General features: G+C 40.8%; 1 protein-coding gene across 7 annotated transcripts in view; it reads right to left on the reverse strand.

Moving 5' to 3' along the window:
• Positions 1-24997, reverse strand: part of PKIB (cAMP-dependent protein kinase inhibitor beta) — a 54754-nt gene that overhangs the window by 13513 nt on the left and 16244 nt on the right. Inside the window, exons 1-2 of one of the 7 annotated variants that reach the window (XM_062632401.1) lie at positions 23517-23686; positions 15250-15344 (exon numbers count right to left, since the gene is read on the reverse strand). The exons of 3 other annotated variants lie outside the window; for them this stretch is intronic. The gene's annotated coding sequence lies outside the window, so the exon portion shown is untranslated. Of the gene's footprint in view, positions 1-4777; positions 4899-5474; positions 5774-15249; positions 15345-23516; positions 23687-24997 lie in introns of those variants that run through there. 3 more of the 7 variants (XM_062632398.1, XM_062632400.1, XM_062632399.1) reach the window with 3 other exon arrangements.

The following is a 24997-nucleotide window of genomic DNA, read 5'->3' on the forward strand; positions in this document are numbered from 1 at the left end:
TATTTTAATGAAATTACAGGTAGAAAAATCTGCCCCATCTCATAGTGACTCAGCAAGCAAATAGACTGAGATTTCAGAAATGCATCTTCCTTTAGGCTTATAATTCAAATTAAATAATAAACTTGATTCACAAGATTTCACAATTATACTTGCAATATACTTCAACTTACACTTAAAAAAGAAAAATAAATTCAATCAATTAAAATTCACTGAAACATATCCTACATAGTTTTACATTTTGATCCTGCAGTTATGCATGTACTTTATCTAATTGCAAGGCTTCTGTTGTTTCCATTGAAATTTGGTAACACCGACAGCAGACAGCACTAGGAAAGTGCTCTTTAGTGTACAGGAGCAGTTCACTGGGTCGGATTTGTCCCACTCATATTTTGAGGTAAGAGTTGTCACCAGCTGTCTCTGATACATTCCCTGGTTGGTTGTCTGCTTTTGCACCAGAAAGTCTTTGCACCTCAATGGTCTGACCACAGGGTATTCAATGCATGCACAGGCACAACTGGAACAAGACAAATCACAGATTCACTTCTCCGCCACAACATTTTGAGACTGGGGGGGGAAAAACGTACCAATTTTTTCCAAAGAATAGGGGATATAGGACCATAAATATTTGAGAGCATCTTGTCCTTAAATTTTCTGGCAATAAGCTAGCTACACCCTGCTCTACTGAATAGCACCAATGAAATATAATTTCAAATAAATGAAAAAGAAAAAAAATAACCCCAAACCCACAATCTCTTGATTGCAAACAAATAGGCTATATGATTAGCCACAGTACACATTCATAACTTTTTCCTTGCAACTTACTTTGGATTAATTCAGGTGAAGGGTTTATCTGCAGTACTACGCTTACTCACACCTTCCCATTTTTAGATGGCTCCATTTGTTTCCTCTGCATCTCAGCTGAAAGGATTCCATTGATCACAGTGATTTATAAACCCCCCTGACTTTCCTGCTATTTCAGAGTGTCTCTTTTTCCTATGAGAATAGGCCTAATAGGTGAAATTCATACTAGTTATAAGCCTAAACAAGTCAGTAGAATTACACCTGGGATTCATTTAGTTTAATTTCTTTAGCCTTTCAATATACTTCTATTTTATGAAAGTATGAATCATTTCTATTACCCTCCAATGCCCTTAGCCTAGGACATTAAAACGACCTTTCTATTGTAAAGCTTCATGGTTACAGACTAGTTCAGTAAAACAGATATATTTCCATCAAAATTCTAGTGAAATGTACAAAGGAAATTATTTTATTGTCTCCCTGAGCTTATCTGGCAATTGGGGGAAATTATTGTCTCTCAAAAAAGTAATCCCTAAATGCAAAACCCCACCTCCAAATATTATAGCTTATCTGTTACTCAAGAACAAACACCAAACAGTCATTTCTAAGGCATGTACTGGGCTGGCAGTCAGATAATTTCCACTCAGCTAAATTAATGTATTTTAAATTAATTCAATTAAAATGATCTCTAATTAAGGCAGATGGCTTTAAAAAAGTCTTTTCCATTTTGGTAAATTATCTTTCAGAAAAGATGCCCTGCTATCAAAACACCTGGATCAAGTGCTTCAAATAAGGACCAAGTAAGACTGTACTTATATCCCAAATGATAATTAGGCTGTGAAAAAAAAAACAGTACATAAAGGACCATTTAAAAGATGAAAGAGTAGAAAGGCAAAGTGTGCTTTTCACAAATTACTTGAATGGAGTACAGCTGGACCCTCAAGCTATTTTAGCTGGAATGGCACTAGGCATAGAACTTTTATGTAACTTTCTTAATCTACATGGACCATTGACATTTAAGGAAAAGTGGTGGGATGGAAACTAAAATATAAGAAAGCTATCAAATCTTGTTCCTATTTGTCATACAAACAACATTGGTTGGGAGGTCCACATACTGAATCTTTCTGTTTTAAAAGTTTTAACAACCATCTTTCTTTTTCCTTGTCTTTATTATTTTAAATATATCATTTAGTCTGCTATATTTTGAGTGAGAGGTGGATTTAACTTCGACATGCCAGACCAGAGCCATTCTTCCACATGGAGCATCAAAAGCAAAAAGTAAGATCTGTCTGAGCACTGTTTTTATTTTGCTTTCCTTTGGAGCAGAATTGGATAGGATGTTCCTACTGAAAACTGTTTTTCCATTGTAAAGGAATCTGCACTTCCACTGTGCAGGGGTCTGTTGGAACTATCATGTTCCTGAATCACATCAGTTTTAACAGGAACTTTTTAAAAGGCCCAGGCAAGAGAGAGCCTGCCAACTGCTGCCTTGCAGATGGGGCATCCTTCAACTCAACTCCTCCCTCTCTTCCCTTGAAAGATGCAGCACCAGTACTGCCACCCCCTCTTACGGCAGCAAACACCTCCTCTTTCTCTGCCCTTCTACACACCAAATTCACACACACAGCCAGGACACTCTCTCTCTACACGGGAAGTGCCAGTGCCCTCCTCCCTAACTGGCATCTTCCACCCTGCCCCACAGGAGGACCACAGCAAGAACCTACACTGTCCTCACAGAGGCTCTTTCCCCAGGCAGCACCACACATGAACCTTCCCACAGGAAGACAGAAGAATGAGCAAGGCAACTAAGAGAAGGGGAGTTTATCACATCTGCCATTTCACTCTCTTGCTGAAGGCACCCTGATGCAGAGGAATGAGGCTCCCAAAAGAACCTGTTTTCAGTTGGTTACATATTATTGTTCAGTGCTGACAATTTGTAGCCTTCAGATTTTATGTTTAATTGGAAACACCACTCTCACAAGTTTCTCTTAGAATTTTGCAGCTTCCACAGCATCTGGCCAGTGGGTACACATACCTGTGTAACATACTGTGTGAATTCAGGAACTGCTGAATGCTCAAAACCCATTTTTTCCTATCTGCTAAGCTAATGACCTCTTCCAAAATGTCCATGAGCTATGAGTGTTCCTTTTTTAGCTTTGCCAGCATAATCATCTTACAGCCTGACACCAGCAGTGTAAATTAATCTCTCTTTTTCTTTTTTTTTAATTCCTGTGCAAATTTCTCTGAAGTGGAGTCTCCCCCTCCATTTTGTGTTATTAAGCACAGAAAAGGAGAGAAGGAGAAAAATAGGCATTATCACTGAGTGAATTTTCTTGCAACCTCACACCTTCCATTTCTAGACAGATTGAAACCAACACAGAGACCATTTTGGAGGATACATTCTACAAAGATGCATCTTTCCCAGAAACACATAGAACTAATTGCACTGCTTAATGAAAACTCCATGGAATTTTATTGGTGGAGGTATGGACTTGAGCATTTCAAAAACAAAAACCTGGAAATTATACTGACTGACAAGTGCAGATCTTTGGGAGGTTATGCAGATGTTGTTGTAGTACTCAAAACATTTACTCTTTGTTTTATGTACTGGCATTTACTTCTGCACTAAGAGCTGTATCTTCAAAAAGTCAAAAATAAGAAGAATGCTTGCCGTGCTTTCCTTATGAGCACATACCCTTAGAGATGGCGGATTCCCTTTTTCTATATTCCACTCAACACTGGAGATGAGTACAGCCTACACCTCCCCCCTAGAGTCTTACATGAAACTGGTTGGAGAACTGCAGATGGTGTGATTTCAGGGGACTCTTTCTGTAGATGACTTCTTGTTCTTGAAGAGCTTCAAAAGGCACCATGGGAAACATTTTTCTCTGGTATTCTCTGTTACATTTTTATGGTTCACTTTAAAATGAGCAGTTGAAAGGATGTTTTTATTTATATCTTGTGGTTTTCTCAAAAAAAAGGTGAAATAATTCTGAATTTTCTTGATTGCAGATGAAAAGACATAACCTTTCACCAAACAGACCTGTACGCTATATTAATTTTGAAATTATGAGTCACAATCTTTTCCTGAGAACATCAACAAAACCACTACAGATTTGTTTCGTGAAACAGAGGTTTAGGAGAGAGCTGACAGAAAATAAATCTCTGCAAATAACCCTCCACAAAAGCCCTGCTCATTTATTCTGCCAGGTAAAAAAACATGAAAAATCAAGATTTGTTTCTGCCTTGGAAATTTTAGCACTCCTCCCTAAACTGTGAAGAGTGCTTCAAATTTGTGCGGACTGTGTGATGGCCAGGTCCAAGCACATGCAATTCTTTGGGCTCAGTTCACAGCTGTTTGTATCCAGTGCTTCATCTTAAACTCCTCCTGGTCACAGGGAGCTCCAGAAACCTGGCTGATATGGATGTCTCTAGAGGACCGACTTGACAATCTGCATTTGAGAGGCCACATGAATGGTTTCACCAGATGATTAATCCCTCTTCCTTTTTGAAGAAGGAAGAGATGCAACCACAGAGAAACAGAACCCATTTCTGTATTTCTCAGCAGGGAACTCCCTAACCACTGACCACTCCCTAAGTCACAGCCAGAGAACAAAATTAGAATATATAATCTAGAGCCTTTTTGTTTTTTTAATCTAACCACATTTATTATACCAAACAAGATGCTTACTCTAGTGTTTCAAAGCAGAGCCTAGAAAGACAAAAGACGACTTTCAGAGTGTGTAAAAGCCCAATGAGCAGGAAAACACTGGCAAGGCTCAAACAAATAAAGGGGAACTTCTCTGTTTGCTTAGTTTGTCAAAAGCAGCATACAGACAAGCACATCTCTAACTAAAGTTCATCAGTAATCATAGATGCCAATGGAACCTGTAAAAACATTTTAAAAACAGCCTAAAAGTGGTAGAGAACACAACTGGTAGAATACATCAAAGGAGAGCATAAGAGAAAAGCTACTTACAAGACAGCAAAAAGGGGCTGATGAACACCAGAGACACCCAGGAACAACTAGAATGTGATCTCAGTGGCTGGCTTTCAGCTGGCTAAAGCAGAACTTTGGCTAAAGCCAAAGGAAAGCTGAACTGTTGCCAAAAGGGAAACAAAACTTGAATACACTTAAATAAAGAGACTACAAAGGAGCATATGCCTTACATTCAGACTTCTGGACTTCAGCCTTTCTGTTCAGGGCATTTCTGGTACAAAAATAAGTTCTTAACAACTACATTGTAAATGAAGTCTCCATCCTCCTGTAAACCAGGGCAAATCTCTCTGCACAGGCAGTGGTGCTACAGTCACCCCAAAGGTGCAACTGTTGCCTGGCCAGCTGGTAAGAAAGCAAGCTGTGTCCCTTCAATGGCAGTCTGCCATCCAAAGTGATAACACGTAACAACGGCATAAGAACCTCCACACTGTCATGAAATAAATAATACTTCCACACCACATTTTAAGCAAATGTCTACAACAGAGTTAATATTTCAGCATCTGTACACACAGAGCTTCACAACAGACAAGAAAGCTGCCTGGAAATAACCATACTTCATTTTGTGTTAGCTGTCAGCTGATTTGCATGGAGCACTGACCAACCTGCAGGGAATTAGGTCATCTAGTATAGTTTTTGGTCAGTCTGCCCAATTCTGTCCCCCCAAATGCTTAAGTACCTTAAAATTCATGGTTCAGGTATGACTTCAGTCCTGCAACATGGCTTTTCTTGAAGAGGGGCTGGGTGTGAGCTACAGAAGAAAGCCACCACTTGATCTGTAGTCAATCACAGGGAGGAACATCCAGGAAGGTGCCAGCAGCTCTGGCTTCCACTGTCGCCTCAAAAATAACCTGCCATCACACAATTACTAGAGAAGCAAACAGCCAGTGGAAAAGCCTCCCTGCTTTCAAAAATCAGAAAGGCTTAAATAATTTGAAGCCATACAAACAAAAAAAGCTTCTTATGAGCCAAGTACATCAGCAGGGATAAAAAGAGAAAGGAACACTGAAGAAAGATTAACTTCTCAGTTGAGGAAATGACTCAACGTTGTCAAGATGATAGTCTCCACCTGACATTTTTCAAGGGTGGAGACTAGGGGAAGGTGGGGTTTTATTTACCACTGCATAGGTTTCCTCTAGTACAGAGGACCCTAAGCTGTGTAAAACTCAACTCCTGCAAATCTAGAGCAATCCCACAGGAGTTAGGTTCCCCCAGATGTACAGTGGGGCAACTGAGAGAGGGGTCTTGCCGTAAACCTTTCACATGGGACATTTCAGTGGATGTCAGTGGAATCATAAAGTCAGGTAGCAGAAATAGACATTAATTTGCCTAGATAAATATTCCTTTTTTTTTGTATGGTGTCATACTCAAATGTTTAACCTAGACATAAAAAGAAAGGAAAAAAAGGAAACCATTTTTTTAAATGGTTAAGTTACCCTTCAAATCACTTAATGTATTTATTTGTGTATAGTATGAAACTACATTAACGCCTACTCTGATCTATTAAACAATTCAGCACTTGCCAAGTATAACATTTTCTTCCCCATATTCTCTCTTGGATGAACATTATTCCCTCTGCACTTTCATATTAAGTAGTAATACTTACGAAACCCAGTGCAAATGTTGCGAAGGGTTCATAGAACCCTATCTGCTCCATAGGTACTAGTTATAAAAATGTTGCTCCATACAGTTATAATAATAATATAAAGATCAGTATTTTGAAGTAGATAGTGGTTTGTCATGGAGAGATTACTGAATTTCAGAATACTGCAAAATAAATTGTACCACTTCTCAACCTCCACCTCAATATTTCTGCTGATAGAATAGAGAGCATAAATTCACAGGAAAAACTGCAATCTTCCCTGGAGCTTTTACCACTCTGTAAAATTAGTTTTCTTCTTGTGCTTGTCAATTATGCCTATTTTATTGGTTTTGCTTAATTAACACTATCCAGAAGAAACTTCAACTACATAACTGTCCTTGGCCATTGCTTACAAGATATGCCTAATTTATTTTACAAGTATAGTTGGCAAGGCAAAGCAAGAATGGGTTTCTAATTAAGGAGCAGGTTCTGAAGAGAATAAAGGGGGACAAAAAATAGGTTGCCAGGGTCACACCTACCTGTGCTGCAGTAGCAGAAAGGAAGTATGTGGCTGCCACAATGCTGATGCACACACACAACCCAGCTAGGGTAATTCAATGGCTAGAGCCCCATTAGCCCCTTTCCAGCACATTTCCTGTCATTCTATTCCCCCTCTATTCAATAAATCATGCCTAGTATCAGCAGGGAAACATAAAATTGTGAATGTTATGTCAAGTTAAAATGCTCTCTTATTCCAAATCTGTTGCTTACCAAAGACCAAAAACCATGCTTTTGCTTCCGCTGATATTACTGGACAAACTGTTTGTACAGTCAGTGCTCTGAACGACATTCTTAGCCTAAAATGCTTTCTTTGCACACACCCCCTTTCAAACCTGACATTTTATGTATTGACTTTCGCTGCTTTACAGTTACCTAACTGCTGAGACAGGAAGAAAACAACATGGACATACAAAAGGTCTGTCACAAGTTCTCCCTTTTGTATTTTAAAGTTCAAAAGCATATATATTATATATGTTTGCAGCTCTCCAGGATTTCTACCAGCTAAAGGGTAGATTTTTCTGAACTGCTACTGCAGCTTCCAAAACTGTGACTCAGCAAACAGACTTTCATATTTATAAGTTTGGCAAGTGGCTTGGTACAGATAAACTAATGATCTAAGAGCTTCCAAATAGGCAGCAGGATGCTTTAGGGAAAGTTTGCCCATTACATATGTAAGGACAGATTATTTGCTGTAAACTCAAGATAAACTTTACTGGTCTTGCAGCACTGAGAGTATTCCGAACCTCTCAACATAATGTTTGGGTTGCGGAAAGTCTATTCTAGCATGTCATTGTTTATCAAGAAATCATTTTTGCATTTCTCATTTCAAGAAATTTATTTTCAAACTAATATTGCTAAGACTTTTACTTGCGCATTTTGTCTACAGTAAAGAGTTTTGTTTATTCATTTTTTTAACAGATGAAAAAAGTCTTCTCACCTTCAGTTTAATGCATTTAGAAGCTCAGTTGTCTAGAATGCTCTTAAATTTACAAGATGAATATAAAGGCATTTCAGGTTATTGGTATTGTGGACATAATTCACATTGTAATTTGCACGTAATTATATGAGATACCCCCACATGTACATTGATGTCTAAGGACATATGTCATCTAGATTCTTTTTTGTCTAAATGCTCTTGCTGTAGCTGTTAAGGTGAAATGACTAGGGAGGAAAAGAAACTTCCCTAAACTTCACTGGATATGGAACTGTTCAGGGCCATACTACAGCTGATAAAACCCACTTTCCTCTAAAGTGAATAAAGATGGAGTCAAGCCTACTGCAAGCAGCCCCTTGCAAAATCAAGCTTCTTGTGGATTGTCATGATGATGGCCCTCTCCTGTTCCTGGACCTTATCTTGCCTCCTCTTGTACCACACACCACAATTCTTCATAGCATCTGGGCACGGATTTATGTTCATTCTTCAGCCAAGAAGACATGTGCCATGACACCTTTGCTTAGGGCAATTTGCAGGCCTGCGATTCAGAAAGAAGCCAAACTGTAGAGCTAGATGTCAAAGTTTCCTCTACCAAGTTGGATGCTTCAGAAAACTGCTTCCACCTACCAATTTCATACCAGAAAGGAGAACCAGCTGGAACTAACAAACTAACCTGCGAGGAGGGCATGCCTAGGGATCCTACCCTTCACAGACTTGCTCTGGGTTCCCAGGGAGCACCTGCATCTACTCATCGCTCACTTCAGCTGATGAAATCATTCCCTCTGAAGCGACTCCTTCAAATCACCAGACAGGGTTCATTCCTCCTTTTGAAAACATGACCAGAAGTGTATACCTAGTGATGTGAGAAAAAACTGCCTTTAGCTGCTGTCTCCGATGTGAATATTTTAACCCCTGGAGAAGAGATTAAGTTGAGCCACAGCACTTTTCACTGTGAAGAAGTACTGTAACTAAAACTCTGCTCTTTTTGCGTTAATGCAAGTTTTGCTTTAGCCTTTACACTTTAAGCTCTAATACAGTGCTTTCTTTGAGAGGGAAAAAAAGTATGTCACAGAAGCTGGGGGTCAGGACTGGCATTAGTCAGGCCACCACTTGAAACACAGAGGAAAAATATTATGCTTGAAACCTAAAGACTGCTTCTGTTATTTATGCAAGTAACTATTTCTTATACAAGAAGAAAGAGGCCTTGAAATCAGTCCAATATTCACAACTTCCACATTTTGTGCAGAGTATCGTAATGACTGCTCATTTTGTTCCCACAAACCATTAATTCTTACCTGTCCTCTTCTCTAATTACCTCCTAACTGCCCAGATAAGAAGTGTCCACAGCACTTAGCTGTTAGAGAGGGATTAAACCAAATGAGTAAAACTAACACAAAATTAAACCAAAACACTGTATATTTATTTAAGACTTGACACTAAAAACATCAACCATGCTGCAAAGAACTGCAGAATATTTCTCTGAAATAATATATTCCTTGCATTGCTAATATTACATTACATAGTGATAAAGCAAGCACTAAAGAGGACCCCATTAAGATGCTTTTCTCTTGGAGACAACAGTTGCAAAACATCTTAGTACATTTACATGTTTCTTGCAACTGAAAGTAAATGAGATCAGTCACCACCCAGACCTGCTAATCTGATGAAAGGATACTTGTAATTACCTCTGTTGTTACATGCTATGTTGACTCACTGCCACTAGAAGTTTGACTTTTCCTATCTCCCTAGGGGAAAGATTATTAGAACTTGTCCCTGCCAGTGAGGAGTTACCACACCTACAAAGAAAGGAACAGGATTAAAATAAAGCTGAAGGGTCAGCTTTCAATTATACATATTAGTTGCATACACCATACAGTGATAATTTACTCTGGAAAGATTTTTTAGACAGTTTTAATCCAACTACTCAGGAAAAAAAATTATGCTTCTTGCCAGCCTTTGGTGACATACAAATGCATGGCATACATTAGTTCGTCAGCAATACTGGAGTTAGAATCACAAACAAAATAAAGGAGGTCAGTACAAGCTGTCAGGCACACAGTACTTGAGAAAAACAGACTGCTAACATGTCCAAAATAAAGAGAAGATAATTATGTAATTATTTTGGAAACTCTGAGAAGGCAGTTTCTGTTTATCATTTCTACCACCTGTGTGTCTCCTACTACCACCTCAGTCCCTGAACACTCACAAGCTGCACTGAGGTCAAGAGCTGATCATCACATAGTCAAGTCTGAACTGACGCAAACACATATTACATCATATGTCAGAAAAGGCCTCCTGTTTTGTTGCTCTCACCAAATAGAAAGCCATCCTTGCTCAGGCACACCCCAAGTAATTAAATGAATTACTTGGTGAATTCAGCAACTGCTACCAGTGTTGCCCAGTTGTCAAGGCAACATGAATGTTGCTTTTGATAGACAAACTGATGATCCTTCCTTGCTGTCATCCCGAAGCCCTGTTTTTCAGGAGAGTCTCTTTGCTCTCCTTACTGTCAGCCAACCTTGTAAATTTCAACTCCAAAAGTAACATTTTTGGGGAAAAAAATGCAAAATCAAACATTTAACAGTGGCCCAGGAAGAAGTGTCCTTGTTGTATACTTTACTTTATCATGATTTTAGACAATTGCCACTGATCTAGATTAGAAATCTGTTATTTTAGTCTCTTTAAAAAAAGTCAAGTCTGCAGTTTGCCTAATTTTATTTCGCATTTACTAGTAAGTCATTATTTCAGACTATTCATGGGGACATTTTAGATGATGTCTTTGTGTCTGCCCATTCTGTATAGATTGACTCTGCTGCTGTTTTTCTCAAAGTCATCTGAGGAGGCGAAGGGAACAAGTAACATAATTAGGAAGAGTACAAACTAGTTCAACTTTATTCTGTTTAGACTTCTAAAAAAAGAGTTCTGCATATGAAAATGAATTAGTGTCACTGCTTCTGGGACAACTAAAAAATCTAATTAAATCAAAGGAATCCTACTCGACTTTGCTGAATATGAACAGATGGGGTACATGAGACATGAGGCAAGGTCTTGGGGGAAGCAGACTCTGGTGGTTTCTCAGAGGCCACAACCAGCTGATGCTTGCTTCAGAATGTCAAGCACAAATTTAAGGATATTGTAAAATGTCTGCCTCCTAAAAAAAGGAGCATCACTCCTTTAACAGTGAAAAGTTAACGAAGTTATTCTGTTCAGATGGGAGTAAATGGATGAGGTAGTCAGGTGGAAATCAGTGGCTTACACTTCCTTCATTGATCAGAACGACCTTCCTCACCAAGCAGAGTTACAAGGCCACAGGGATAGGCTGGCATAGGTTTGAACTCAGGTAAAGAATCAGCCAAGGTGATGACTGGGTGTGAAAAATGGCTTATACTTTCCTGATGCAGGAAGTCAGTCAGTCTCTTGCCAATCAGTTAGCACTGTTTTGCTGTATGGGGCTTATTTTTTATTTTTTATTTTAAATTCCATCTGTCTTTCTGCCTAAATGAACATGTATCTTCTGTCTTTGGGTCATTTCTTGCTCCTGCTCCCAGAAATTGCTCCACTTTATTTTGGACCCTGAAAACAAGTTCTTTGAACTTATTTGAGGCTTGAACACTAGACAATATTATTTCTTCATTTGCTGAAGCTGTTATACTAAACTACCTCAGCAAAGTGTTTGTTGGAATGCAGTTCCGCCTTCCTGCTAATTATTGCTGTGGCTTCCTGCCAGGCATCATTTTGAGAAATTAAATACTAGCTTCCAGAGGAGCAGCAATGTTAAAGATGACAGAACATCATTCTAAATAAAATGGATGGTGGCATGAAAAAAAGCAAACATTTTCCTGATGGAACAGCTGCCTACAAGTCCTGGCTAAGCAACTCCCAAACAAGGTAGGGTTTTGACAAAACAGGAGTTTGTCAATATCCCAATACCAGCACACTTTTCATCATGTCAGGGCTCACTGGGTGGAGAACAGCAGTGATATCCTGCATTATCTGTAGGCCTCTGAGAGTGGGACAAGCTACGTAGCCAGGAGGTGTCTGGTACAGAACCAGAAGCAGAGGATAAAGCAAGGCAGAAAACTCAGTGATATGAAATCCTAGAATAATTCAGGCTGTAAGTGACCTCAGGAGGTCATCTGCTCCAACCTCCTGCTCAAATCAGTAATTGGTTCAGACCGCACTACTCAGGGATTTGTCCAGTCAGCTTCTGAATATCTCCAAGGACAGAGACTCCACAACCCCTCTGGGCAATCTGCCAGGGCTTGACTGTCCTCACAAAGAAAAGGCTTTTCCTTACCTCAGGTTCACATCCACTCTGTTCTAGTCCATGACCATAGTCTCTTGTTCTCCTGCTGTGCAACTCTGTAAGGAGCCTGACTGCATCTTCTCAGGTACACCTTATATGAGAAGGCTGCTCTTAGGTCCTCCCAAAGTCTTCTCTAAACTCAGCCTCTCCTCAGCCTCTCCTCACAGGGAAATATTCCTTCCCTGACAAACTTTTAATAAGGCAGGAGTGAAACTGGACAGTCTTCCGTACATGGTTTAAGGAGTACAGCCTAGTATGCTTGGTAAGTAATGTTTAGCTTGTTGCAGGCAATGCACAAAGCAGCATAAAGATGGTCACAAGAGACTTCTGGCTGAACAGCTCACCCTGACAGGTGTGGAAAAGATGGGGAACTATCAACTGATCCAGCAGGCCTCTGTATTCTAAGAGCCTCCATCTTTTGGCATGGTGACAGGTATCCAGTTCGGCTGTGAGACGTGTAGAGCAGAGCATGTGGTACTCCAAATCAGGCATCAAAAATCAGCTATTTTATTCTGAAAAGGGCTGGCCTGGCACTGAGTCTGGTTTCCAGATGGTCTTCTGTTGTGTGTTTCTGTCACTTAAAGAATGGAGCAAAATCAAAAGGAAAGCCCTTCCCCAAAGAGAGGCAAGAAATCAGGGAAACAGAAGTAAACATGCAAAGAATAAGGCACTAATTCATAACTTAAGTCACTCCGTGTGTCACAGTTTTCTCAAGTAAGGAACCAGCTGTGGAACCTCACTTTTATGCCAAACAACTCCGTGTTTGACTTTCCTGCATGTAGTAGTTTTGGCTGCCATTTTCCAGTCTTATTTATACAGTTAGATAAAAAGCAGCAAATTGATGTGGTTATTATTTATTAACAAACAGGTTTTTTGAAAGGACAGATGCTCCTGGCTCATCATTCTATCAATCAGGCTCCATATCAGTGTTTGTGCTCTATGCTGTACAAAGTCTGACTTCTTTTATTCTTTATCTGCTTTTGATATTCAATTTTTCAAATTGCTCAATGCCTCTATTAGGGTCTGTTTTAGTTGTTTCTGTATTTGGAAATGTTCCTTATAGCTCCTTGATATCACATTCATTCATGAATATCATTAAAAGTCAATTGGAAAATCCAGTTTAAGAATTTGACCACTGAAGTAACTCTGGCTTCTGAAAAACTCTCAGCACAGTCAAAGGGCACGTATTTAATACAGTGGGGACATGACAAAGTTGACTTAAAGGACTGCTAACTGGACTCATCTTTAACTATCTGCCTATGTTCCATTTATTAATTGTATTAGAGCCCTCTAGCAAAAGACAAGTAAAATACAACAGGGAATAATGTCAAATCAATAAATTGAAGTGCAATATACCATCAAATGCCACTTTAACTTCAAGTTTTAGCACTATAAAACAATTGTACTGCATAGCTCCAGCACATAGGAATACTAAATCAGGTGTCTAATTTTCATAGCTGCATGCTTAAAAACTCATGCACTCTGTACAACTGGGCCATAATTACTTATTTAATCTTATTTTCTAATTTCACCTTTCAAAATAGCAGTTGCAGCCTTAAGAAAGACCACTAGGACACAACAGGTCCCAATTCAAGTTTCTAATCTGAACTCTTAAGAGTGCTGAGTACTGTTGACTTCTACAGATAGCGGGGAGATCTGAAGTTATTTAGCAACTTAAGGGATCCAGCCCTATTAAAATTTCAGGAATGTGCAAGACTTCATCAGATAGGTTTCTGTCATAAGGGAAATTTTCTTTTCTAACAGTAGACCTTTCCCTGACATCCAATCTCCCACCTGACACAGTCTGATACACTGACACACTTTCTTGTAGGTCTATTGTATTGCCGTGGCCTTGAACCCAGGCCCTCTGAGGAGATCAATAGTGAAAAGACATAGCAAGTCATCAAAACCAGGATTCCTGTTGCCGATCATACCATCCTGCTAAGGGCAACCATGGGAGGCTGAGCATGGAGCTCCTTGCTGTTGCTGAGCAGGGGTAGCTGGGGTAGAGGAATTGGGCCAGGAAAGCACGGTACCCTCTAACTCTACTGCTCCTTCAGCCCTTGCCTCTTGACCTTGAACCCACGTTATAGTTTCTCCACTCCTTACAACTTTTCTCTTTTCCTTACTGATGCAGAATCCAAGCTAATAACCTTTAGCAGGTTACTGCTTTTTATGTCAACTACAACTTACCTGGCTTGAAGCAGAAACACATGAAAACAGTCTGTGGTAGCCAAAAGGTCAAACTACCTTAGTACAGATGTAAGCAGTGTATGGACAGAGGGGCCAATTAACTTGTGCACCTAGCCATGCAGACTTTCACATTATTGGCAGCTACACTGTAAAAAGGCAAATGTGTGCTTGCAGCATTAAGACCCGTGAAATACAAAGAGTGAGCAAGCAGCATTTTGAAGGGTAATTTAATTCTAATCACTGGTCAGAGATTTGCCAAAAGCAGAGAAAGCATTTTGGGCTCACCACTGTCCAGCAGATGCCAGTAAAGCAGTAAAATACCTTATTTCACACGCCCTAGCATGAAGGTAGACACAAGTAGAGTCACACGGGCATCAGCAGAGCACCAGTCAGGTGTATCTGCTAGTGTGCAACACAGAAAGAGCCATAGATTCAAAAGGAGAATGGTGGGGAGAGATGGTGGTCGGAAGGGCTTAAGTCTTTCCTCCTACACTGTACAGCTAATCCTATCTATTTGTCAGACAGAAAAGGAGAGAGGAGAGAAATCTCCCCCAAACATCAGTATCCCATTTTCAATGGCATGCAGCCATAAATCAGCAAAATTCACACAGACATACCTAGGTCTGAGTGAGGCTACATCTTATCTCCGTGCAGGTTATCACACTGCACATGGGATTTTTTAGGTACAATTATAGTCTCTGACATCCTATCTAAAAGAGTGGTCACCATGGTAACGCTCGAATCACATAGCACTGCACACCTGATACCAATCAATCTTGAAAACATCTTTTTAAAGAAAAACACTCCTAGAGAAGCTGTAGATGGAGGTTTCTGGTCACTGGGAAGATGCTCTCTTATATCAAACATGGAAATTTTACCTTATAATCTTTTCATCCAATTCTTCCTCCATACAACCCCAGTCTCTATCATCTTATAGAAGTGATAGAAAATAAAACAGGGCAATGGCTTTCTGCTGAAAAGTGACAAACAATGAAGTACAGCTGGCATGTAAATGATATATTGCATTTTTCCCCAGATCATTAACTGTGACTTCTGAGAATACAGCCATGCACTGATTGCTGAACAAAACATAAACATGCCCACCATAATGCCTCTCCACCTGCCCAGGGCACCAGATTTCCCTTCAAATGCTAAACCCCAGAAATTTCACCAGCTTCTTTCTCCCTTTTTGCTTTCCCAGTCTGCAGTTCAGTTTAGTTGATTAGAGTTGTGTTCCTCTCTCTGTGTGCGTAAAAGAAGCAGAGCATGTTTAATGAAATAATGTTTGCACTTAGCTTGGCACAGTGGCTTTCTGAAGTGCATTCTTCAGAAGCCAAAGAGCTGACGAAGTTAAGCTGCTGACACCACTGGGGTTTTGGGTGGGCTGCTTTATTTTTACAGCTCAGCTCCACCCCAGCAGCCTTTGGGCTATCTGTGGTGTGCCTGCTCCTCTACCTGCTTGAACAGTCTGCTGCCTCCTGTTATCCCAGCAAGGACACTGCTATGGCCTGATGAAAATCATCCATCCCAGCAAACCACTTATGCACAAAGTTCAACCAGCCTCAGCAGTATTTCCAAAATAGTTCCTACTTGGTTCTATCTGAAATTACTGCTCCTTTCATTATTTGAAATCCTACCACTTCTCAATTGTCCTTTGAAAAAGACTGTTTCTGTTCAGATGGATTCCATCTTTGTCAACTTCCACCCTATCTACATTTTCCTTTTCAAATAATTCACAGCTATAATCATTTATTCTGACAGTGCCTCTCCTTTATTCAATGTGATTTTGAAACAGGAGAGCCACTGAATTTATAAATGCCACCAACTGGCCTGGGAAGAATACAGGGATGTTGTCCGAGAAGCTAGGGACCAGGTTAGGAACGCTAAGGACCAGTTAGAATTAAACTTGGCTAGGGATGTTAAAGATAACAGGAAGGGATTCTATAGGTACACTGCAAGTAAAAGACAGACTAGGAACAATGTAGGCCCCCTCTGGAAGCTGTCAGGAGAACTGGATACCCTGGATTTGGAGAAAGCTGAGATTCTGAATGACTTCTTTGCCTTGGTCTTCACTGGCAAAGGCTCTGACCAAACCACCCAAGTCTTGGAAGGCAGATGCAGGGACTGTGAGAATGAAGACCCTAGGCCGACTGTAGGAGAGGATCTGGTTTGAGACCATCTTAAGAACCTGAACATACACAAGTCCATGGGACCTGATGAGATCCATCCATAGGTCCTGAAGGAACTGGCAAATGAAGTTGCTAAGCCACTGTCCATGATATTTGAAAAATCATGGCAGTCAGGTGAAGTTCCCGATGACTGGAAAAAGGGAAATATAACCCCCATTTTCAAGAAGGGGAAATGGATGACCCGGGGAATTACAGAGCAGTCAGTCTCACCTCTGTGCCTGGCAAAATCTTGGAGCAGATTCTCCTGGAAGGCATGCTGAGGCACATGAAAAACAACAAGGTGCTTGGTAACAGCCAGCATGGCTTCACTAAGGGGGAATCCTGCCTGACCAATTTGGTGGCCTTCTATGATGGGGCTGCAGAACTGATGGACAGGGGTAGAGCAGTTGATGTCATCTACCTGGACTTGTGTAAAGCATTCAACACTGTCCCGCATGATATCCTTGTCTCTAGATTGGAGAGACATCAATTTGATAGGTGGAACACTCGGTGGATAAAGAACTGTCTGGATGGCCACACACAAAGAGTTGTGGTCAATGGCTCAATGTCCAACTGGAGACCAATAACAAGTGGTGCCCCTCAGGGATCGGTGTTGGAACCGGTCTTGTTTAACATCTTTGTCGCTGACATGGACAGTGGGATTGAGTGCACCCTCAGCAAGTTTGCCGATGACACCAAGCTGTGTGGTTCAGTTGATACCCTGAAGGGAAGGAATGCCGTCCAGAGGGACCTTGACACACTTGTGAGGTGGGCTGATGCCAACCTCATGAAGTTTAACCATGCCAAGTGCAAGGTCCTACACCTGGGTCGGAGCAATCCCAGGCACAGCTACAGGTTGGGCAGAGAAGAGATTCAGAGCAGCCCCGTGGAGAAGGACTTGGGGGTGCTGGTTGATGAGAAAATGAATATGAGCCAGTAGTGTGTGCTTGCAGCCCAGAAAGCCAAGCGTATGCTGGGCTGCATCCAAAGGAGCGTGACCAGCAGGTTGAAGGAGGTGATCCTGTCCCTCTACTCTGCTCTTGTGAGACCTCACCTGGAGTATTGTGTGCAGTTCTGGTCTCCTCAGCATAAAAAGGGACATAGAACTGTTGGAACAAGTCCAGAGGAGGGTCACGAGGATGATCAGGGGGCTGGAGCACCTCCCATATGAAGACAGGCTGAGGAAGTTGGGGCTGTTCCGCCTGGAGAAGAGAAGGCTGCGTGGAGACCTCATAGCAGCCTTCCAGTATCTGAAGGGGGCCTATAGGGATGCTGGAGAGGGACTCTTCATTAGGAACTGTAGTGATAGGACAAGGGGTAACAGGTTAAAACTTAAACAGGGGAAGTTTAGATTGGACACAAAAAAGAAGTTCTTTACTGTGAGGGTGGTGAGGCACTGGAATGGGTTGCCCAGGGAAGTTGTGAATGCTCCATCCCTGGTGGTGTTCAAGGCCAGGCTGGACAGAGCTTTGGGTGACATGGTTTAGTGAGAGTTGTTCCTGCCCATGTCAGGGGGGTTGGAACTACATGATCTTAAGGTCCTTTCCAACCCTAACTATTCTATGATTCTACGATTCTAAGTTGGATATCCAACAGCCATAATGCTATTAACAAATTTGCTTAGAAATTCTTTCAGCATCCTGGAGATACATGTAAAAACAACAGGAGGAGACACTGTATGAGTTGAAGACATCCTTCACTAAGCCTACCTGAAGTCACTATATACTCTCACTGCTGACCCACCAGAACAGATTATGTGCACATGAACTGCTACCATAGGTTGTTTGAGCTCATCTGGGTGACTGTACACTAAAATTGACTAGGAAAATGCTCCCACAAGTCATTCCCAGAGAGATGGTCATATCCAAGACTGACTACTTAGATCATTAGACTTCCTCTTGAAAAAAAAAGGTGTAACTATTGCTGTTCAAGAAGAGTGCTATCAAGAGTTTTGCATTAAAGGAAGTGCAGTAATTGGGTGTTTATGATATATATATATATGTCACTTTGCATCTATCACAACTGAAAAGTCAAATTGTGCTTGTTTACCTTAGGTAGGAAAAAATTCTGGTTGCCTCTAATTTTAGTATAAAATTGGCCTCTATCCTACAGGTGTGTTCCAGGAGCAAAGTGAGGAGCAGAGCTAGAAATAAGATGCATGTTGCTTTGAAAATACAAAAATAAAGGGAATTGATGATATGTAAACATTTGTGGCCGTTGTTTTCTGCCCTCAGTATGTTGTCATGCAATAGAGATACTTCCTAGCGGCTGTATGAGGTATTTGTACTGTCTATAATGCTTTAGAGGTCAGTGCTAGCAGTCATAGAGTCCTATTACACATAAGGAAGTCAGACTTTGATCTGTTTTCATAATGTGCAAGTTACATTTTTTCACCTGTGGCTCTGACGTGTGTGTCAGAGTAAATGGTGTTATTGTTTGACACGGCAACAGACCCCAATGATAGAAATGTAATGTTCCAAAATCAAAATGAGGAAGTCAGTAAACAGTGCTGAGTTTTAAGCTATGCCAGGGCCCAATTATGGTTTTCAAACTGCATAGGAATTGATCGCAGAGGAGATTCACTCATTTTGGCGTAGATCAGAGACTATACTTTGACTATGTCCAGTATCTTTTGCAAAGGTAAATGTCAAGGGAAGATCAGGAAAGCACAAGTGAGCTGTTATAGCAATTAAGAAAGCTGCCTGTGGCCTTATGTTCTTTATCAGCCTGTAGGAAAGAACTTAAAACCTGCTCTTCCCAAATCTTTAGTTTAAAGACAACAACATAATCCATAAAATGGAACACACAAAACCAGTCTACTCTCACCGTGAAAGAGCTTTGTTGTACATAACTAATTAACCACACAGTTCAGCCTGGAAGTCATTTGGACAAAGGCACCCAGGAAAAAAAACACATTAAGAGACAGAATTATCACATTACACTTGCCGCTGGAAAATGGTGACTCACTTGTTTTCCACATCCTTTTACAAACTAAAGGTCATCATTAAAAAAAAAAACAAAAAAAAAACCAAGAAAAAAACAGTGAGAGTCAGCTCCATGCATATTTTCAGGACTTCTCTAGCAGGTCTTCATGTGCCATTGCTGACAGTAAGATCACAGATCTTTTACCCTTATGCAGCTGACTCGCCAGTGCTGTAGAAGCTGTCAGTATTGCATGTTTCAAACTGTATGCTAAACTGATGCTTTCTGTTAAGGTTGCCTTCTTCTACTACTATCCTTATGTGTATGGACTTCAAATACTAAATAATGGACTGTGGATATGGCATGTGCCTTTTAGGCTGAGGGGTCTTTTTAGTGCTGTCTTAGGAACATCTACACTCTTTTTTATCCCTTGTAACTCTTTTTTATCCCTTGATGCTCTACAGTAGAAATAACTAACAAATAGCTTGCTAAAGAGTTATTTATACAAATGCAAATACAAACACATTAGATTTCCTAATATATTTTCCTTTCGTATTTGTATAAAATAGTAGCGAAATAAAATCATTATAAAAATGTGATCCATCAAAAGCAAACAGAACAGCAGAACTAGCAAATCAAACAAGTCAGAAAGTCTGCCTTTTCAGATTCAGACTTCCATCTCTGACACCTAGTCCAGTTTCAAATTCTGAGTCTCGGTTCTATTACCTAGAAGCATTTAACAGCTTTTTTTCCCCTCCTATGTCTTGGAGAAGTGCAAAAAGCAAAGATAAAGCCTGGGACAGGGTCTGTCTTCATACTGTGATTGATGAGGTTGATGCTGTATTGAATTTAAACTTAAAACCATCAAAACGAACATCCCTCTGAAGCAGTGAGGAAGGAGGGCACCGATTCAGCCCATTGCTATAGGAAGTATAGCCTGAAGTTGCTTGAATAGGCTCAAAAACATCTGAAAGCAGAGGCCTGTCTCCTAAGAGAGAATTTACGGTATTCCATGATTCATTTACCTGGAATTTAGACTGAACAACCACTACTTTCTAGCTGTGAAATGTAAAAGGAATTGTTACCTGCTGCAGCTCAGCACTCCTCTTGTCCAGTTGCACCATGGAAGGATTTCAGCCACATGTCCCTAGCAAGAGCCACCTCCCCCAGTGAACAGGAGAGGAGTCTCCCTGCCAACCTGCATACAAAGCTCCCTTTGTCCCCTGAGACTCCAGCTAAGAGGCTTTACCCTCACCCGTGGTTGCTCCCCACCCATGAAGCACATAAATAGGAGCATTGTGCAGAAGCCTCTTTCCAGCCAGCCAGTGAAACAAGGGAGATGCCTGGCCCACCCTGGAGTGGGGGCACCCCTTCTTAGAGGGCCTGAGTCTTTCTTAATTGGTGCACACAATTTAGGAGTCCACCTCCCCACCCTATCCTGAGCTGAAATACCTATTCAGAGTAAAATGAAACTTCTGGGGGATGCGAATGTGATTTTTATCATGAGCTATTAAACGACAAATACTTTTGAGCATGGCCTTAAGGACCCTGATATCTGATTTATCCATCATAGAAAGATATGGCAAATACCACGGTACTCACCTGATGCTCACCTGCCACTGTTTTCCCAAGGTAGCCATGCCTTTCCTGACCATTTGCAAGATAAAAATGTAAAAGACAACTGGCATGTCAAGAAAGAAATTACATCTTATAGCTACTCTTTTCACTCCTGTTCATATTCTTTTTCCAGTGAATGCATAACCACTCCCAACTTCTACTTATTTTGGAGGGAGGGGTGAAGGCACCTCCAAACACTTATCACCCAAGTGCATCTGCTCCTTGTCCATACCACAGCTGAAGAAAGGTAACCTAGAGGAGGCAGCTCTGTCCCATCACACCCAGAAGGAGGTGTCCTATAGACACTGCTAAAAGAGGGCTTTATGTACATATATGGAGGCCCTCACAATTAGGCTCTTGATGCACTTACCATTCATTGCCTGATTCTGCCTTCAGGTGAGTTTGCATTGTTGTTAGGAGCAGCCTCGAAAGTGCTCACCTCTACTGAAAGGCATTTTATGCCAAGAACTGAAATGCGCCGGCTCAGTAGCCGGGTACAGCTGTACCTGCAGGAGAGGGACCAGAACCTCAGCCTGCAGAAAAATCATTCTCCTTAAGCTTCCTATCTATTCCCATGACTGCAATTACAGCATCTCTTTGGCTGGAAGAGACCAACTTGCTCTTTCTTCTGAAATATGTAAACATGGCATCAGTTTGGACTATGCAGTGCTTTTATAGGACATCTTTAATGTGCACACAGAGCAGCTTTAGAGATTCCCCCACGTTTTTTGTGGGAGGTTTAGGCATGGTCTCGCCAATGAAAAAATCCTTTATCACAATTCCTCCTGGGTCCAGTATAATTATATTGGCCTGGGTGACTGTTCCCCACTTCAGTGTGGTGCCTATACAGCCCTTGGAGGCTTTGAAGCAAAACCAGGTGTCTATATTAAAGAAATAAAGATGTGAAGTTAATATGGATCGAATACTTTATCTGACTCATGCTTAAGTCAGGGAAAGCATTTCCAGCATCTTAGATGCAGGACAGGGCTCAAAGAGGTGGATTTTATGCTGCTTGCAACTAGCAGCAAGGAATTCTGCCTTCTATGAAGCATCTTTGAACCCTGAGAGGAAGCACACTGACTTAATCCTCCTCATACAGACTATGCTGAAAATGAAGGACATTGGCGGGCAAGATTTCCACATTGCAAACTCATATTTGAGGAGTTTATCTTTCAAAAATTGATGGAGCTTATCCATGTGCACATTTTTACCATTCCCAGACACAGAGATATGTGGGCTCTACATCTGAACAGATAAAGGAAGTCAATTTAATTTCTGATCCCACGTTGTATACTATTAAGCTTCACAGCTTGAGTCATGAACATTATCTGCAATGAAATACGTAAGAAAAGACATTTCATGAGTTCTTTCATCAAGTTTTAAAAAATGTAGCTGATCAGTAGGTTAATCTTATGCTTAAGCCACATCTACTTAACAGTTGTAGCTCTTTCCTCCACCAGAAACTTGTGTAAGCAAGGGCATTCTATTACTTTCCAAAGAAATTTCACAGATGCAGAGAGAAGAAGCCTTTCCATACCCAGAGTTACTAATACTTATTGATAAGCATTTCAAACTCAAAATCTGTTTTAAACATTCAGGAATGATCACCCCAAAGAAGCTGGTTTTCAACAACAGAAAAATATTTTTTTGAAACCAAGTCATCAGTATTAATGAGGTCTAATTAAGCACCTTTGCCTTAACAGAGCTGGCTGTAAGTACCTACTGAATTACGTACTGATTTGCAGAACTGGTGAATATCTACACTTCTCATGTGAGATCTCTAAGAACTTAAGTTAAATGACACAGTGTGAAAATCACCTACTGTAATTAGGCTTTTGCTTTAAATACATAACTTCAGATGTTTTGTTAACATGTATTTTCTTCAGATCTTAAAATACAACATCAAGGAGCTCCGCTGTCCTCAATACAATGTTAAAAATCACCAGGACTGTTTCTGTTTCTTCCAGAGCTGTGACTAGTTCCCATTTCATTCTCTTCTTTTTGGACACCTCAGTGTATAACTTCTGAAAGCAAAATAGTAGGTAGGTTATCTGAAGGACATTCACTACACATCACACCCTTTCTCACCTCAGTATTTCTTTGTGTGGCACATGAGCAACACTTCTGCCTTCAAAACTGCTTACCCTGCAAAGCACTGGCAACATCCCTATGTACCTAAAGTGGACAAGAAAGCAATAGCTACATTTGGAGTATGGACAGGCAGACAATTACACCAGCTGGCAGGGGGTGATGAGGAGGTAGCAGTGCCATTCAAAAGAATGATGAATTATGGCAGCAGTGAAGCTTGGCTTTGAGAAGACTATGGCTATCCTTCTGGATGTCCTGCCCCTTGGCCAGGATCTCTGTCAAAAACCAACACTGCAAATTCCCACACCTCCACAGATTCATGGTTTGCTTTCCATTACACATAACCTTACCATTTCAAATGTCTAAAGAACCAACAGGCAACAAATCTCAATTGTTTCCAAGACAGAAGTTGCTTGATGTCATGCAGGTGACTTCAGGGAGCAACTGCTGGATGTCTGTGGAAAATCTATCCTGGATCTGAAAACTGGCTTCAACCGATAGAGATGATTGAGAGATCCAGGAGGTAATTAATGAAGTTGAGAAGGTCATTAAAAAAAAATGAAGAAAAAAAAATATCTATCAACAGCTACTAAACACAAAGATACTGCCTCTGGCTCAGGTAACCTGTGAGCTGCTGGAAACATGGAGAATATACAGGGGGAAGCACTTCCCTGTGTTCCTAGTGTTCCTCTTATTTTTGACCTTTCTCAGCAGCAAGGCACTATGCACTAGGCAGCCATTTGATCTGAACCAGTTCAGCCGTTCTTATGCTCTGGAGGAAAATATAAAAATAAAAATAAACTCCCCACAAACGAAATCTCCATTATGTCAGTTCAAAGCAAATGGAAAACTTCCCTCCCATACCAAAGAGTAGTCCAGTCACTTAGTCAACATTGACTTAAGAAAACCCATTCTTTTCTAGACACACAAGCACTGGAACAGTACAGCACACTAAGGTTTCTAATCCAATGTTTGCTGTGCAATGCTGTGGCAAGGGAGAACATCAAGTTTTTAATGAAGCACAAAAAAACATTTCCAATTTTGATTTCCACCCCCAGAAACTGGTGTGTGAGACCACTTCTAACAAGCCCCACAGCAATATCCTGCAGAGGCGAATAAGTAGTCCTATGGCAAGAAGTCAAAAGTATCTGCTGAATTTGGAGGGGCAGAAAGAAGAATCTGAAAGCAGAAAATTACAAGGGTGTTTTGGATGAGTAAGACATTACAGCTTTACAGTGAAAACGGGAAAGGATCCTATTAACCGTTCATTCAGTTTAGCTTTCTGATTTCAAAGAAGCATTAGACAATGAAAAAGGACTCTGAAGATTGAAAGAGCTCAGTCAGAAAAGAACATTATCAATTTTGTCTTCCTATTGAAACTGTGTGACTCCTCCACTTGTGCTGAACTCTGCTTGAATGGTAAAATGGGAAGTTTCACAGAACGTAAAGAGATGAACACACAGGTTTTTCCATATTGATCATCTGTGAAGCCCTGCAACTTTCTGCTGGTGGCTGCAGAGGCAGCCCTGCAGTGCTGCAGGTTGCCCTTCTGAAAGGGCAGCAATAGGAGCAATCAATCTCTGAAGCGGTGATCTTCTAAAGCAAGGCGATGCTGAGGAAGTTTAAAAGTCAAATGTCCTGAAGAATCACCACCTGCTCTCCTGTCTACAGTGACATCCCTGACATCGGGCAGTCAGGACACAACTCATGTGCGGTATCTGATGTGAATAAAGCCATCAGCACAGATGTGATCTGGAATCAGCAGCTCCAAAACCAAACCCCTCTTTAAAACCTATGATTGGAAGGAAAAGGGTGTCAGAAGCCCAGATAC

This window comes from Pezoporus occidentalis, unplaced genomic scaffold (genome assembly GCF_034315485.1).
Source record: "Pezoporus occidentalis ecotype Australia unplaced genomic scaffold, CSIRO_AGI_Poc_V1 ctg39, whole genome shotgun sequence".
Classification (NCBI taxonomy): Eukaryota; Metazoa; Chordata; class Aves; order Psittaciformes; family Psittacidae; genus Pezoporus; species Pezoporus occidentalis.